This window comes from Schistocerca serialis, chromosome 2 (genome assembly GCF_023864345.2).
Source record: "Schistocerca serialis cubense isolate TAMUIC-IGC-003099 chromosome 2, iqSchSeri2.2, whole genome shotgun sequence".
Lineage (NCBI taxonomy): Eukaryota > Metazoa > Arthropoda > Insecta > Orthoptera > Acrididae > Schistocerca > Schistocerca serialis.
In genome coordinates, this window is record NC_064639.1 from 874,850,016 (window position 1) to 874,867,384 (window position 17,369).

At 42.9% G+C, this 17,369-nt stretch overlaps 1 pseudogene; it reads right to left on the reverse strand.

The window, feature by feature from the left end:
• LOC126459092 (5S ribosomal RNA) lies at positions 1–118 on the reverse strand (annotated as a pseudogene).
• Between the last annotated feature and the right edge of the window lie 17,251 nt (positions 119–17,369).

A 17,369-nucleotide genomic window follows, 5' to 3' on the forward strand; every position in this document is an offset into this window, starting at 1 on the left:
TGGCAACAGCACAGGGCGGCCTGGATGGTCACCCATCCAAGCGCCGGCCATGCCCGACAGCACTTAATTTCGGTGATCTGACGGGAACCGGTGCATCTACTGTGGCAGGGCCGTTGCCACAGGTAACATGACCAACTTTATTTCAGTGATGATCACTGATTTGTTTGATACATAAGAGAAAATCACATAAATGCTTAAAGATAAAGATAGGCACTGACTATCCTTTGAAAGCCTATTTAAAAGATTCAGCAACCAGCACTAAGTGAAGAATCTAAGAATGCACCACCACTCCCATTCTATTGCTCATTTAGGGGTCACAAAGACAAGGCTGGACCAGTTACTGCATGCGCGGAGGCATGTAAACAGTCATTCTCAACATGCTGTATACACAAATGATATGGCAAGACACTCTAATATGTGATACAAAGGTAAGTGTTCTATACCATGCACTCCAGTGGTTTACAGACTATGGACGCAATGTAAACAACTTACCCAGCTAATTACAGGGGGAGATCTACACTTAAGCATGGAGTCTAAACCTTAGTGCAACTCCACATTTTTCATATAACTGAATCACTGCTATTGATGGAAAAAATCAGTAAGTGATGGTAAAAATACTATGACTGAATGAAGACTGAACACCAGACCTCTGAATTTACAGTTTAATAGTTTGTTGCAAAGCCCTAATCGTTAAAATTAAGGGACAGAGATAGGAAATGAAGAAGATATCAGCAGGAATACCTCGGGGGATCATTCTGTCACTAGCATTATTTAACATTTATGAACAATGTCATCCTCACACAAATGGCCAGTCATGTTGTGTTTCTCACAAGTTGACATCATACAGCGAACATTAGGAGACTACAAGGCCACATAACAGAGTTGGAAAGATGGTGGAAAAACAACCAAATTCAACTCAAGCTGCTAAAAGGCACTGGTGTCTACTTCACACCAAAATATGGGCTATGATTGTAACACATTTCCAGCTACACAACTGCCAAACACACTGGTGTAACCTGCGATACGAATCTTACTGCCAGACATCACGCTCACAAGAAGTGTCAAAACTCTATGGGCATGGCTAAATGACTACTGCCAGGCCTCATGAACCAAGAATTAGACTAAAAACATCTCTCTAAATTGACAGCTCTACTCATGATATATATGGAAACTCATCATGGGTATTAACTGGGGATGACCAGCTTAATCAGATCCAAATTGTACAAAATAAATACCTCTGATGGATAGTATGAGCACCTATTTTTATCAGGAATGACATGTATACCATGAACTGAACATAAGGAAGTTTTGAGACCAAACAAAGGATAGATCATGGCAAATCTATGAAAAATGAAAAAGAGCTGTCAATTCACACGCCACATCAGAGAAGTAGGCACAATGTTCCCACATCCAAGACACCATATCAAGGTTCCAAGTGCATTAACTGAGCGGATTTTAAGTTAAGTATTCAGATATTTCAAAATTTTTAAATTTTATCCTCGCCCAGAAATGTACAGTAATCTTATTTGAGAGGGGCAAAAAGACCTTAGGCGAACCCTGAAACACCCTCTAAAGTGAATGAATGAATAAAGAAAAATCCTTAACCATCCTCAACCATATGCTAAAGAAGTAGAACACAACAGAGTGGTTGTCTTTCAACACTGCATGAAAAAAAAAAAAGGCAAGAATTGCAGATACATACTCAAAATTTTAATCTTTGTCTGGGACAGTTTATCATAGTCCCAGAAGAAAAAAAGTCAAATCGCCCAGTCCAACAAAGATTTTCAGGAGGTTTCCCTTAATCATCATATGAATTTCAGGACTGAAAATCTCATCCCACACATTCCCATTTGGGAGTCACTCTGCTGCACTCCCTATCTGTTGAGATATCTGGCTGGAATGAACAACGTCTTACAGCAGCCTGCACAGCTCACACAAGTTGGGGCTGAAATATGGGGGGAAAATAATGTTGGGGGTCCCTTAACTCTATCACCATAGTGACAGTAGTTGCTCTTCTGGATTCAGAATCTGACAATTAAAACTACTCAGTGGAATATCACCACAGCCATTACTTAGTATCAGTGGTTGTATTTACTACATCAGCCTCCTCCTACTGTGAATAGATGCTACCACCATCACCAGACCACACTCGAATAACCAAGCCAATAGAATGAAGACATTTATTTATTTATTTATTTATTTAATTTATTTAATTTATCCATATAATCTCTTTTTCAGTACATACTCATACACAGGATACTGGACAGAAAAAAGTTTTTTATCTATTGATTTTTCAAACATACATCATTTAAATTTTTATAACAAACCAGATCTATACAGTTAATAATTAAAATTTGTTTAAAATACTGTATATTTTTAACTTATTTCTACAATTAAAGGTACAAATTACATTTTTTGATATGAATATAATAGAGGGGAAACATTCCACATGGTAAAAATATATCTAAAAACAAAGATGTCGTGACTTACCAACCAAAAGCGCTGGCATACTGATAGACACACAAACATACACACAAAATTCAAGCTTTCGCAACCAACGGTTGCTTCATCAGAAAAGAGGGAAAGAGAGGGAAAGACAAAAGGATGTGGGTTTTAAGGGAGAGGGTAAGAAGTCATTCCAATCCTGGGAGCGGAAAGACTTACCATAGGGGGGAAAAAAGGACAGGTATGCACACGCACACACGCACACACGCACACACGCACACACGCACACACGCACACACGCACACACGCACACACGCACACACGCACACACGCACACACACACACACACGCGCACACACGCACACACGCACACACGCACACACGCACACACGCACACACGCACACACGCACACACGCACACACGCACACACACACACACGCACACACACACACACACACACACACACACACACACACACACACACACATCCACACATCCACACACATCCACATCCATATTTCGATATTGGACAATGGCAAGAATGTCACTGACCCTAGTGCAGTTGCAAACAGCTTCAATTCTTATTGTGCAACTGTTGCTGGAAAATTAGTGAAGAAAAAATTGGAATTAGTAGCCACCAAACTAAAAGAGTCTGGAAGTCTAGATGAACAGACAGATCAGTTAGGTAGTTTGTTGTGGGAATAGAGAGATGTGTTTAGTGAGAAACATGAAAAAGTGAAAAACTATGAATGTAGACTTAATCTAAAACATCACAAACCATTTTTTATCAAACCATATGGAGTAAGTGTCAAACACCAAGAAAAATTAAGATGATGTAAAAGCCCTTAGGAAGACATCTTTGTGTCAAGTGCGTGGAGAGCACTAAGTCTCTGAGCTATGTAGCTTCTATTTTCCTTCTTTTCGTTTTCAGATGCTACATCTTTTACTCCTCTATAAACCTGTAATGAAGTTATCTCTTACTGAAAATATTATCCATTCTCTGTAGTATAAGTTTTCTGTATGTAATATGACTATTAAGTGACATTATTTGAGAAATAATTTGAAAATGTAAACTGTGTACTAAATTTGACTTACCTACAATAGTGATTGACCAATTATTGTAGTTATATTCTGTAGAGCATGTATTAGATTTGTGGGTGCTTCTTTGAGAATTACAGGCATGGTCGTGATTTTATGAACTTGCTAATGAGATGAACAGATCGACAATGGTAAAGATGTACATGTGTTACTAAATGGACAAGTTGCACTGTGCCAAAAGACTTTTGTGAAAAGTTTGTTATTACAATATGGTGTGATGATGAGCTGTCTCTGAGTTTGTTTGATGTGATAAAGAGTTCAATGAGACCTGGAGGGGGGGGGGGGGGGTCAAATATTCTGTATGGAGGAATATACTGAAATATTAATAAAAAAGAAAGGATACATATATAATTCATTTTTGGTTCATTGACTTTAATCTGTAGACAGCTAAATCTTTACAGTTGATATGCTTAGATTCGTGTGATTTTGTTTGAATTTTTTTTTTTTGGGGGGGGGGGGGGGGGGGGAATATGATGTGACTTACCAACCGAAAGCATTGGTATGTTGATAGACACACAAACACCAAACACACACACAAAATTCAAGCTTTCGCAACCCACGGTTGCTTCATCAGGAAAGAGGGAAGGAGAGGGAAAGACGAAAGGATGTGGGTTTTAAGGTAGAGAGTAAGGAGTCATTCCAACCCCGGGAGTGGAAAGACTTACCTTAGGGGGAAAAAAAGGACAGGTATAACTCTCTCTCTCTCTCTCTCTCTCTCTCTCTCTCTCTCTCTCTCTCTCTCTCTCTCTCTCTCTCTCTCTCCACACACACACACACACACACACACACACACACACACACACACACACACACACACACACACACACACGTACATCTGCACATATACAGACACAAGCAGACATTTGTAAAGGCAAAGAGTTTGGGTAGAGATGTCAGTCGAGGCGGAAGTACAGAGGCAAAGATGTTGTTGAATGACAGGTGAGGTATGAGCAGCAGCAACTTGAAATTAGCAGAGGTTGAGGCCTGGTGAGTAACAGGAAGAGAGGATATACTGAACGGCAAGTTCCCATCTCCGGAGCTCTGATAGGTTGGTGTTAGTGGGAAGTATCCAGATAACCCGGACGGTGTAACACTGTGCTAAGATGTGCTGGCCGTGCACCAAGGCATGTTTAGCCACAGGATGATCCTCATTACCAACAAACACTGTCTGCCTGTGTCCATTCATGTGAATGGACAGTTTTTGCTGGTCATTCCCACATAGAAAGCTTCATAGTGTAGGCAGGTCAGCTGGTAAATCACGTGGGTGCTTTCACACGTGGCTCTGCCTTTGATCGTGTACACTTTCCGGGTTACAGGATTGGAGTAGGTGGTGGTTGGAGGGTGCATGGGACAGGTTTTACACTGGGGGTGGTTACAAGGGTAGGAGCCAGAGGGTAGGGAAGGTGGTTTGGGGATTTCATAGGGATGAACCAAGAGGTTACGAAGGCATCCCTATGAAATCCCCAAACCACCTTCCCTACTCTCTGGCTCCTACCCTTGTAACCGCCCCCGGTGTAAAACCTGTCCCATGCAACCTCCCACCACCACCTACTCCAGTCCTGTAACCCGGAAGGTGTACACGATCAAAGGCAGAGCCACGTGTGAAAGCAGCCACGTGATTTACCAACTGACCTGCCTACACTGTGAAGCATTCTATGTGGGAATCACCAGCAACAAGCTGTCCATTTGCACGAATGGACACAGGCAGACAGCGTTTGTTGGTAATGAGGATCACCCTGTGGCTAAATATGCCTTGGTGCACGGCCAGCACATCTTGGCACAGTGTTACACCGTCCGGGTTATCTGGATACTTCCCACTAACACCAACCTGTCAGAGCTCCGGAGATGGGAACTTGCCCTTCAGTATATCCTCTCTTCTCGTTACCCACCAGGCCTCAACCTCCACTAGTTTCAAGTTGCTGCCGCTCATACCTCACCTGTCTTTCAACATCATCTTTGCCTCTGTACTTCCGCCTCAACTGACATCTCTGCCCAAACTCTTTGCATTTACAAATGTCTGCCTGTCTCTGCGTATGTGTGGATGGATATGTGCATGTGTGTGCAAGTTATACCTGTCCTTTTTCCCCCTAAGGTAAGTCTTTCCACTCCCGGGATTGGAATGACTCTTTACCCTTTCCCTTACAACCCACATCCTTTCATCTTTCCCTCTCCTTCCCTCTTTCCTGATGAAGCAACCATTGGTTGCGAAAGCTTGAATTTTGTGTGTATGTTTGTGTTTGTTTGTGTGTCTATCAGCATGCCAGCGCTTTCGTTTGGTAAGTCACATCATCTTTGTTTTTAGATATAAATTACATTTTTTCTTGCACGAGATACTGTGAGATTGAATAGTAGCAGTTTTTTAGAAGGTAGGCTGTCACAGACTTTGTAGAAGCTCTGCAGTTCAGGAAGAGATTTTATGTCTTGGTAACCTGTTGTACTGTTTTGTTCCTGCGTGATATACACCTTTTTGGCATAGTGTGGTGTTACAATGATTAATATGTATGTCACTGTCTGACCTGGTGCTGCAATCATGGGCACATTTGTTTTGAGGAAAGGGGTTTTCTTCTCTCAGCATACTTTTTTTGGCATGCATGACTACTTCCAGTAAATAAAAGCAGGGAAGGGGTAAGATCTTTAGATCTTTAAAGAAAGGTTTGCATGGATTACTGCTGCTCACTTGTTTCATTACTCTTATAATTGCCTTTCATTTCCTGAAAACTGTTATGGGCTGGTGTACATTTCCCCAGAAAATGATACCATACTTTGGTATTGAATGTACATGAGCATAGTATACAGCCCTAACCATTTCTGCATAGCATTGTTACAAAAAATTCTTACTACTTAGCTCATTTTTGCTAGTTTTGAATTTAGGGATGTGATATGAGTGCTCCATTTAAGATTTTCCTGGATATGAATCCTAAGAAATTTAGTTTCATTGACAGCATTAATGATTTGGTTATCTTTACATATAACAGGTTGTGCCACATTTTTATTTTGATCTGTGTGGAAATTCATGAGTACCGTTTTTTGGGCGTTAACTATTGACCTGTTTCTGGTGAAACATCAGACACTTCTTTTGTAATATCTTTTGCAGATGCAGTGAGATTTTCTTCTTTATTTCCTTCAGTCAATAGACTGGTGTCATCTGCAAACAGTACAGGTTCATAATTCCTAATGTGTGATGGGAAGTCAGTAAGGTATACCAAAAAAAGAAGGGGACCTAAAATAGAGCCCTGTGGAACACCATGACTTAGTACATATGATTCTGAAAGTTATACCTGGAGTTCATTTCCTTCCATGTACTTAATTTCAGTTGTCTGAGAACAATACTCCAAATATGATTTAATCCACTGATTTGGCACACCTCTTATGCCATACTGTTCAACCTTCCTCAGGAGCACAGAATGATCAATCACATCAGAAATTTTTGTTAGGTCCAAGAATAAATCTGAGATATTTCTGTGATGTCCTGTGCATTTAAGACATAGTTTATCAGGTTGAGAGTGGCTGTTTCAGTTGATTGCTGTGGTCTGAAGCCATATTGACATCCAAAAATAAAATTATTCTTGTCGAAAAATGTAGTATTTTTTTTAAAAACCTGGCAGTAGAGACACAGGCTTATAGTTACCCATACATTGCTGATCACCTTTTTTATATAGAGGTATTACTTTTGCCATTTTCAATTTCTGTGGGAGGATACAACATAAGGAAGAATTGAATATGTATAATAAAAGATAGAGTATTTGTCTTGCTGTTATTTTTATAATATAATTTGGAATATCATCAATACCAGTTGAATAATTACTCTTAAGTGAATTAATGGTATTTAGGAGCTCTGTTGGGCCTATCAGACTGAGGAACATGGATATATTATTTATTTCAATAGATGAAAGTTCTTTCCATGTCGTATTACGTGGATTACCAAATTTTTTTCTTCACTAATTTTCCAGCAACAGTTGCACAATAAGGATTGAAGCTGTTCGCAACTGCACTAGGGTCAGTGACATTCTTGCCATTGTACAATATCACAATATTTTTGTGAGTTGTCTTCTTCCTCATAAAATTCTGCACAGCCTTCCACATGGACTTCATTTCATTGGATGACTTCATAATATATTTGTCTTTTTCCTTAATTTTTGCCTCTTATGACATGTTTCAAAACTATCTTGTATTTTTTGAAATAACTAAGGAAGTCTGGACTGCTGTCAGTTTTTGACTGCAGAAAAAGTGCTCACTTTATTTTACAAGGTACTCTAATGCCTGATGGGCAGTTTTTGAATCTATCTGTACTTCTGGAAATCATGTTCCTTTGTGGAAAAGCTATGTCAAAGTTATGCTTGAAGATGTTCAAAAATTTTTCCATCTTTTCATTGGTAATAGAGGTATCATGTACTTCTCTCCAAGATTGTTCACCGATTAGACACAGGAAGTATTCAATATTTTTCTGACTATAAATCCTTTAATGGATAATATTTTGTACACTGGTCAAAATGTGATTTGCAGGTATGGTTAGTAATTGCGAAAGGTGGTCACTATAGCCGGTATCAAAGTTTTCTGATGTTTACACATACCTGATCAAGGAGAGTGACACTAGTTTTTGTGACATGTGTTGGAGAGCTAACAATCAGACAAAGATTGTAGGCTTCTATAATATTTAAGAACTTATCCCTGCGAAGGCTATGGCTCAGAAAGTCAGTATTAAAGTCTCCACACAGTAACATTGACATTAACTCAACAGCTGAGATTTCAAAGTCTCCCTCACACCCTAGTTTGCAAGCAGAGGCTATACTCTTAAAATCTTCATTTTCTTTTACATATATACAAGCTCCCCAATGTTTTGATTCCATTCAATAAAAGCAGTTTGCAGGGTAAGAAGGCAATATTTTTAAGTATTGAAAATACTCATTTTGTAACCAGTGCTCACAAAACGCAAAACTGAAACATCTTTCCATTCACCACAGAGGAGTATATTTATTTCATCAACTTTGTTTGTTAATGTCTGTACATTGTGGTGTACAATCTTCGGTGTGTTTTTGCAATTTAACTCTGCGTCACATTTTTTTGTGATACAGTCTACTTTCCTAAAAATGTCTTTCACCGTTTTTATAAGCCATCACATCTTTCTTTATGACTCATTTGTCCAAGGTACTTTGGACTGCTTCTATACTATGCCTGTTATGACTCAGATTTCCTAAACAACAGATTTATTCAACCAAAAATTGTTCCCCACTGTTATTTAAATGAAGGCCACGGCTGGAATATATGGATCTGTCTAATATGCTTACATGTATTATGTTCACATACAGAAATTTTTTGCGTACTTCATCTATCTCTTTGTTTACTATTTCTATTAATTTATTTACACATGACCAAGGAGGTAGATCATATCTGTGTGGTGGATTGACAATAGCTACATTTGTGTTACTTAATTTGGGTAACACACTTTGAAGAACATCATGAGTTCACTACCTTTATCTCTGGCAATATCATTTGCACCTGCGCAAATTATAACACAGTCTTTTGACCAAGGTTTTCACATGATTCCAGCACTGTTTTCCTCACATCTGCAATGCCTGCTCTTGGTTTGACAAAGGTGTGGACACTTGCATTAGTTTCTGTATCTGTCACCTTTTCTGCTATCTGATGTCCATGATTATCCACAAAAATTAAGACTTTTCATTCTTTTTTGCACTCTTGAGGCCAGTCGACTGATTTTATTAATCACATTTCTTTGTTTACAATGCAACGCACGAAAAATTTACAGTGCACAGCTGTTGTTGTTTGTAATTATTATCTGGACACATATGTTACTGCGTGACATTGTTTGTAGAATCACATTCGTCATTATAGCTGTTCGATGCAGATACTTTAATATTTCCAAGTTTTGTGCTGGCTTCCACAGTCATTCTTCCATTGTTTATATCATTGTTTATATCATTGGTAGCCGATATTTGTTTAAGGTTGAGTTGATACTCTGTTCAGTTTTACAACCTAGATGTTGCAGCAAAAATGTCGACTCAGAATACAAAGCACAAAGAAATTGAAAGTAACCGGACACCACAGACAAACTTAAAAATAAAAAAGATGGGGTCTCGATTTAATGCAGGACGCATCCTGTGGGAGTAACAAGAAATGACAACACAAGCATATCACTGTCAGTGGTACTTATAATAGAATGTCCACCTGACTGAACGCCTCACCCACATGTCCTCACCACGAGAAACACCACCTTCACAAACAATTTCCCCGTCTACATGCAGCACTTGTGACATGTCTCACCCTACGTACTTGCACAAGTGCCCTCCCCAAAAACCTAAACTCGCTGTCACTATATGTGCTGTTGACAAATCACTCTGTACAAACATCTCAGTCCTTGACCCACCATTGCAGATTCCTCCCTGTCTGACTGAAAATGGTGCAGTGTACATACATCATCAAATACCGAAAATATCCATTCAGTCCAATGCAATAAACATCTTCCTGCCCAAATGCTCAGACAATGTGAAATCCATACCTTTCTCCAATTGCAAAATTCCATATGGATGTTTCCTTATGCCCTACATCGAACTGATAATCCTAATCTTACTGCCCATGGTACAGTAAAACTCACCCATCTCTAAAATATTCCTTTTATCATTCAACAATTCCTAAATTATCCAGCTGAGCTCCTAATCCTCACTATCTTTCTCCCAAAATTCACAGGAACCCTTACCACTGTTTACATCCCCCTTTACCATCCAATCCTTCATAATTTCCTACACCACACAAACTGAACTTGTAACATATACATAATAAGTGTTGATTTTAATCTGCTCTCCCACACATCTGTTGAAGAACAGCAGTTGCATTAGTTTATCAGCACTCTTAATGGCCACGAAATCTATGTCTTTGACCACACCCAACATTACACATACTACTTCCAATGCCATTATTGCTTCTCAAAACTTTTTGAGATGCACCACAGCAAAAGTCCTGGATCTAATTGGGAGTGGTCATCCATCTGTCCTCCTCCACATCTCACACATCTACAAAACTCAATCAGACCCATGACAAATCCAGGGCTACTCCCATGCTGACTGGAATCCATACCACACCCAAAACCATACACTAACTGAAAGCCATGACTCCATCCTTCAAAATACTGACTACATCCAGTGTGAGGCTGGTTTCCTGCAATACACCATGTCAAACACAATCTATAATCATATTCCATTCCAAACTATCTACACTCATGCTCATAAATTAAGGATAATTGTAGAATATGGTGACAAACAATGTGGCATTACACGAAACTGGCACTAATAGCATAGGCCACTGTATTGGTGATAAGTTGAGAAAACCGTCGCAAAACACATGTGCTACAAAATGCCACTGTTTCCTGCACATGTACCCCAACATCAATAGGGGATATGATCACCATGCACATGTACACAGGCCGCACAATGGGTTGGCATACTCTGGATCAGGTGGTAGAGCAGCTGCTGGGGTATAGCATCCCATTCTTGCACCGGTGCCTGTCGGAGCTCCTGAAGTGTCATAGGGGTTTGAAAACGCGCAGCGATATGTTGACCAAGAGCATTTCAGACATGCTTGATGGGGTTTATTTCTGGAGAACATGTAGGCCACTCCATTCGCCTGATATCTTCTGTTTCAAGGTACTCCTCCACGATGGCATCTCAGTGGGGCTGTGCATTATCATCCATCAGGAGGAAGGTGAGACCCGCTGCATCCCTTAAAAGGTGGACATACTGGTGCAAAATGTCGTCCCAATACACCTGACCTGTTACAGTTCCTCTGTCAAAGATATGCAGGTGTGTACGTGCACCCCACACCATCATACCACAACCTCCATACAGGCCCCCTTTTAAGGACATTAAGGGGTTGATATCTGGTTCCTGGTTCATGCCAGGTGAAACCCAGCAAGAATCACTGTTCAGACTTGTCCGTGAACATAACCTGGGACCAGTGTTCCAATGACCATGTACTGCATTCTTGACACCAGGCTTTACGGTCTCTCCTGTAACCAGGGGTCAGCAGAATGCACCTTGCAGGTCTCCAGGTGAATAAACCATGTCTGTTCAGTCATCTGTAGACTGTGTGTCTGGAGACAACTGTTCCAGTGGCTGCATTAAGGTTCCAAGCAAGGCTACTTGCAGTACTCTGTGGCCGTTGCAGGCACTAATGGTGAGATATTGGTCTTCTTGTGGTGTTGTACACTGTGGACATCCCATACTGTAGCGCCTGGACATGTTTCCTGTCTGCTGGAATAGTTGCCGTAATATTGAGATCACACTTTGTGGCACACGGAGGGCCTGTGCTACTACCTGCTATGTCTGACCAGCCTCCAGTCACCCTAGTATTCTACCCCTCATGACGTCATCAATATGTGTTCTTTGAGCCATTTTCAACACACATTCACCATTAGAATGTCTGGAAACATCTGCACACTTACTCGCTGCACCGTACTCTGACATGCACCAACACAGCTCAGCGTATATGGACTGCTGCCAGCACCACTGTGCAACGACCACAGGTCAAATGCACTGCATGGTCACACCCTGAGGTGATTTAAAACCACAAACTGCCCACCAGGGTGTTGTTTCACCATGTATCAGCATTATCCTTAATTTATGAGCATGAGTGTACAATGACTGTCACACTCTCCCTCCATGTGCCCTTGATCTGCTCCAAAAATCTCATTGTTTCTATAACAAATTCCTTCATAGGTGAGGGAGACATGTACACAAACCACTGACAGCTCCAGAGATATGTCCACAGTTACTTACAAACAAAACAATATTGAAAGTGGCACATGACATACACTGTATCAAATTCTACTATGTACTGAAAAGCATTCCATAGGATCTCTGGAAACAACCCAACTCCCAAGTTTCCCATCTTTCATAACAACAAACCCCTTCCTAATGGTCTCGCCAAAGCCAACCAGCCACAGCTATCAAAAACATCAAGAGTCTTGCACTTCCTGAAATCTGACAAACCTCCCTCACAGACCTCAGCCTCACATCAGTTTTTCATAAGATCTTTGAAATTATCCTTATCCAATGAATCCATCAGCAACTCACAACCTACCTACCCACCCCTCCTAAACATCCAAAATAGCTTTTGTCCCAACTATTCCATCGACAACCAACTTCTTTACCTTATCAAATATATTTTCCATCGATTAAATAAATGAAAATCTCTTGGTATCCAAAGTGCCTTTGGCCATGTAGAGCACTCTGGACTGCTCTTCAGACTATTCACCTATGTGCACCTAGTTAATTTCATCCTCCTTATAGCATCCTTCCTGTACCACCATCCTACATACGTCACAGCCAGTCACACCTGCTCACACATGTTTACCCCACTGCAGATATGCCTCAAGCCTCTGTCCTCTCTGCCTTCCTTTATTTACTGCACATAAGTCATTCCCAAAAACCCCAACCACCACCTCCCAATATGCTGATGACTACACTCTCAAATCTAGATGCCTCCTCCCTTCCCCCTCCTCCCCCCCCCCCCCCACCCCGCCCCTCCCAGTGCCATTTGAGTCTTCTGGCTGAGTTGTGTAACGTGTGGAAACTGCAAGTAAATTCCCCAAAAAAATTCAAACCACTATCTCTATCAAACCATTAAGTGTTTCTGTTGTCCAGCCTTCCATCTCTCCATCAACAACCAATTCCTCCCTCTCACATGATACGGTATTTAGGACTAACCTTTTGTGGACAGCTAATATGGAATGCCCACCTCCTTACCTTCCAAAACAGTGCCTGAACTGACTAAAACTACCGAAATTACTGACAGGTTGCGCCTCTCAGAGCCAGGAGACTACACCTGCCCCCTTGATGGTGGGGGGCACTTCCCTCCCTATTGCTCCAACACCACCTACTTCAGGAGCAACACCCCCCCCCCCCCCAACCATCAGGTATTTCAAGCCCCACTTCTGAGCCAGAGAAGCGTAAGTCTTCTTGTCTTATTCAGTGAAGTACTCCCAGCCAGGGAAACCCAAGGAACAGCACAAGAAATCGAAAAAGAAGACCCCCCAAGAACAAGGAACTTGTGGTGGCACCCACACCACAGCTACCTACAAGCTCTGCGTCTGAGGATGGGGTGGAGATTCTGGCATCCGGTGAGGACCTGGATCCCGCCAGATCCTCAGACACAATGGATATATACTGCTCGGGCAATAAGCCGGTGGCAGCAGATGACCCTTAGGCGTAAACTGCCTCATTGAATGTTCCACGCCTTCCCAGTCTCATGATGATGTCATCCTCCAGTGGAATTGTGTTGGTCTTATCCACCGCCTGGCTGACCTAAGGCAACTGTTAAGCTTTACACCTGCTTTCTGCATTGCCCTCTAGCAAACTTGGTCATGGCTATGCAGACCCCTGCCCTCAGCAGCTATAAGGCATTTTACAGGAACCATAGAACTGTAATTGAGTGTCAGGTGGAGTTTGCGTTTATGTCCTATACTCCGTCTGTAGTGAACCTGTGCCCCTTCAAAATCCTCTTGAAGCTGTGGCTGTCAGAATAAGGATGACACAGGAAATAATTGTCTGCAATGTATATCTTCCTCCAGATGGTGCAGTACTCCTGAATGCATTAGCTGCACTGATTGAACAACTCCCTAAACCTTTCCTACTTTCGGGAGATTTTAATGCCCATAACACCTTGAGGGGTGACCCTATGCTTACTAGCCGAGAGAGATGTCGAAACTGTACTGTCTCAGTTCGACCTCTGAACTGCCATACATTTCATTGTGGCTCGAGGTAGTTTCTCAGCCATTCATTTATCAATTTGCAGCCCACGACTTCTTCCATCTATCCACTGGAGAGCACTTGACGACCTGTGTGGTAGTGACACTTCCCCAACTTCCTGTCACTCCCCAAGTCTCATGCTCATGGACGCCTACCCAGATGGGCTTTAAACAAGGCAGACTCGGTAGCCTTCACTTCTGCTGTCACCGTTGAATCTCCCCCATGTGATGCCATCGATGTTGTGATTGAGCAGGTCACTACAACGATAATTTCTGCAGCTGAAAACGCGACCCCTCATTGTGTAGGGTGCCCCCGGCAAAAGACAGTCCCTTGGTGGTCGCCGGAAGTCTCTGAAGCAATTACAGAGCGTTGGCGAGCTCTACAGCGGCATAAGTGGCACCCTTCAATAGAGCATCTTATAGCCTTTAAGTGGCTCCGTGCCTGTGTATGCCAGCTTATGAAATGAAGGAAAAAGGAGTGTTGGGGGAGGTATGTGTCGACCATTGGGTGTCATGCGTCACCTTCCCAAGTTTGGATGAAGGTCCGACGTCTTTTTGGGTACCAGACCCCAACAGGTGTCTGTGGCATTAACATCAATGGCGTGTTACCTACCGACGCAAACGAGATTGCTGAGCGCTTTACTGAGCACTATGCTCGAGCATCTGCGTCAGAGAACTACCCCCCCCCCCACCCCACCCCCCAGCCTTTTGCAACCTCAAATGGCGGATGGAAAGGAAAGTCCTCTCGTTCACTACACGCCACAGTGAATCCTATAATGCTCCATTTACGGAGTGGGAGCTCCTCAGCACACTTGCACATTGCCCCGACACAGCTCCTGGGCCACATCATATCCACAGTCAGATGATTAAACATCTCTTGTCTCACTACAACTGCCATCTCTTCGTCATCTTCAACCGGATCTGGTGCGATGGCGTTTTTCCATCGCAATGGCGGCAGAGCACCATCATACCAGTGCTCAAACCTGGTAAAAACCCACTTGATGTGGATAGCTATCGGCCCATCAGCCTCACCAACGTTGTTTGTAAGCTGCTGGAATGTATGGTGTGCTGGCGGTTGGGTTGCATCCTGGAGTCACGTGGTCGTCTGGCTCCATGTCAGGGTGGCTTCCGCCAGGTGTGCTCTACCACTGATAATCTTGTGTCCCTCGAGTCTGCCATCCAAAAAGCCTTTTCCAGATGCCAACATCTTGTTGTCATCTTTTTTGATCTACGCAGAGCGTATGACACCACCTGGCGACATCATATTCTTGCCACGTTATAGAAGTGGGATCTCCGAGGCCTGGTCCTGATTTTTATCCAAAATATCCTGTCACTTCATACTTTCTGTGTCCAAGTTGTTGCCTCCCATAGTTCCCCCACATATTGAGTGTATCACTATTTTTAGTGGCCATTAATGGTCTAGCAGCAGCTGTAGGGCCGTCCATCTCACCGTCTCTGTATGCAGACAACTTCTGCATTTTGTACTGCTCCACCAGTACTGGTGTTGCTGAGCAGTGCCTACAGGGAGCCGTCCACAATGTGCAGTCATGGGCTCTCGCCTACGGCTTCCAGCTAAGTCGTATGTCGTGCACTTCTGTCAGTGTTGCATCATTCATCCAGAACCAGAACTTTAACTTCATGACAATTCACTCACTGTAGTGGAGACATACCAATTTGTAGGACTGGTTTTTGACACCCAATTTACTTGGATAACTCACCTTCTTCAGCCTAAGCGGAAGTGCTGGCAGCACCTCAATGCCCTCCACTGCCTCAGCAATACCAACTGGGGTGCAGATCGCTCTATGATGCTGCAGCTCTACAGAGCCCTTGTTCAATCCCATGTTCACTATAGGAGTCTGGTTTATGGTTTGGTGGCACCCTCAGTGTTGCGTGTACTCAACACAGTGCACCACTGTGGCATTCACCTAGCGACGGGAGCTTTTAGAACAAGTCAGGTGAGCAGTGTCCTGGAGGAGGCCAGAGTCCCTCCATTGCAGATCCAATGTGCACAACTGTTTGCCAGTTTGTTGCACACATTCATAGTTCTCCTGAGCATCCAAATTACCATCTCCTTTTTCCACCCATGGAAGTTCATCTCCTGCATCGGCAGTCCAGGTCGGGGTTAACCACTGTGGTTTGCTTGTGATCCCTTCTGTCTGAACTGGAGTCTTTCCCTTTACCACCTCCCATCCAGGTCGGTCCACATACACCTCCATGGTGTACACCTGGGCTGCAGATTCATCTGGAGCTTTTGCATGACCCTAAGGACTCAGTTATTCCTGCCGCTCTCCGCTGTCACTTCCTCTCGATTCTTGCCGTGTTCCGGGACTCTGAAGAGGTTTACACCAACAGCTCGATGGCTGATGGTGATGTTGGCTTCACTTATGTCCACAGAGGCCATTTTGAACAGCATTCCTTGCCCGATGGCTGTAGTGTATTCACTGCAGAGGAGGTGGCCATCTCTCGTGCACTTCTGTATATCCATTTATGCCCTGGGGAATCATTTCTTCTGTGTACCGACTCCTTGAGCACCTACAAGCTATCGACCAGTGCTACCCTCACTATCCTTTGGTAGTGTCCATCCAGAAGTCCATCTATGCCCTGGACCAGCCCAGTCATTCAGTGGTGTTTGTGTGTACCCCAGGACATGTCAGTATCCCAGGCAACGTGGAAACCGCTTCTGGGAATGGGCATCTCTGAACCTGGCCTGTGTTCTGGCTTATGCCATAGGGTTTTTTGGCTTTGGAAGATGGAGTGGCATAACAATACACACAATGAACTGTGTGTCATTTAGGAGACTACGCATGTGTGGAAGTCTTCCATGCAGGCCTCTTGCAGGGATCAGTTGTCCTCTGCCAGCTCTACATTGGCCATGCTTGGGCATCTCACGGTCACCTCTTGTGCCTTGAAGACCCGCCTGAGTGTCAGTGCAGTGCCCGGTTGACAGTGGCCCATATTCTGATACACTGTCCCGCTTTGACTGCCCAGTGACGAAATCTTGGGTTGCCGGACTCGGTGCTGCTAAATTTATCTGACAACACCTCATCGGCTGATTTAGTTTTACGTTTT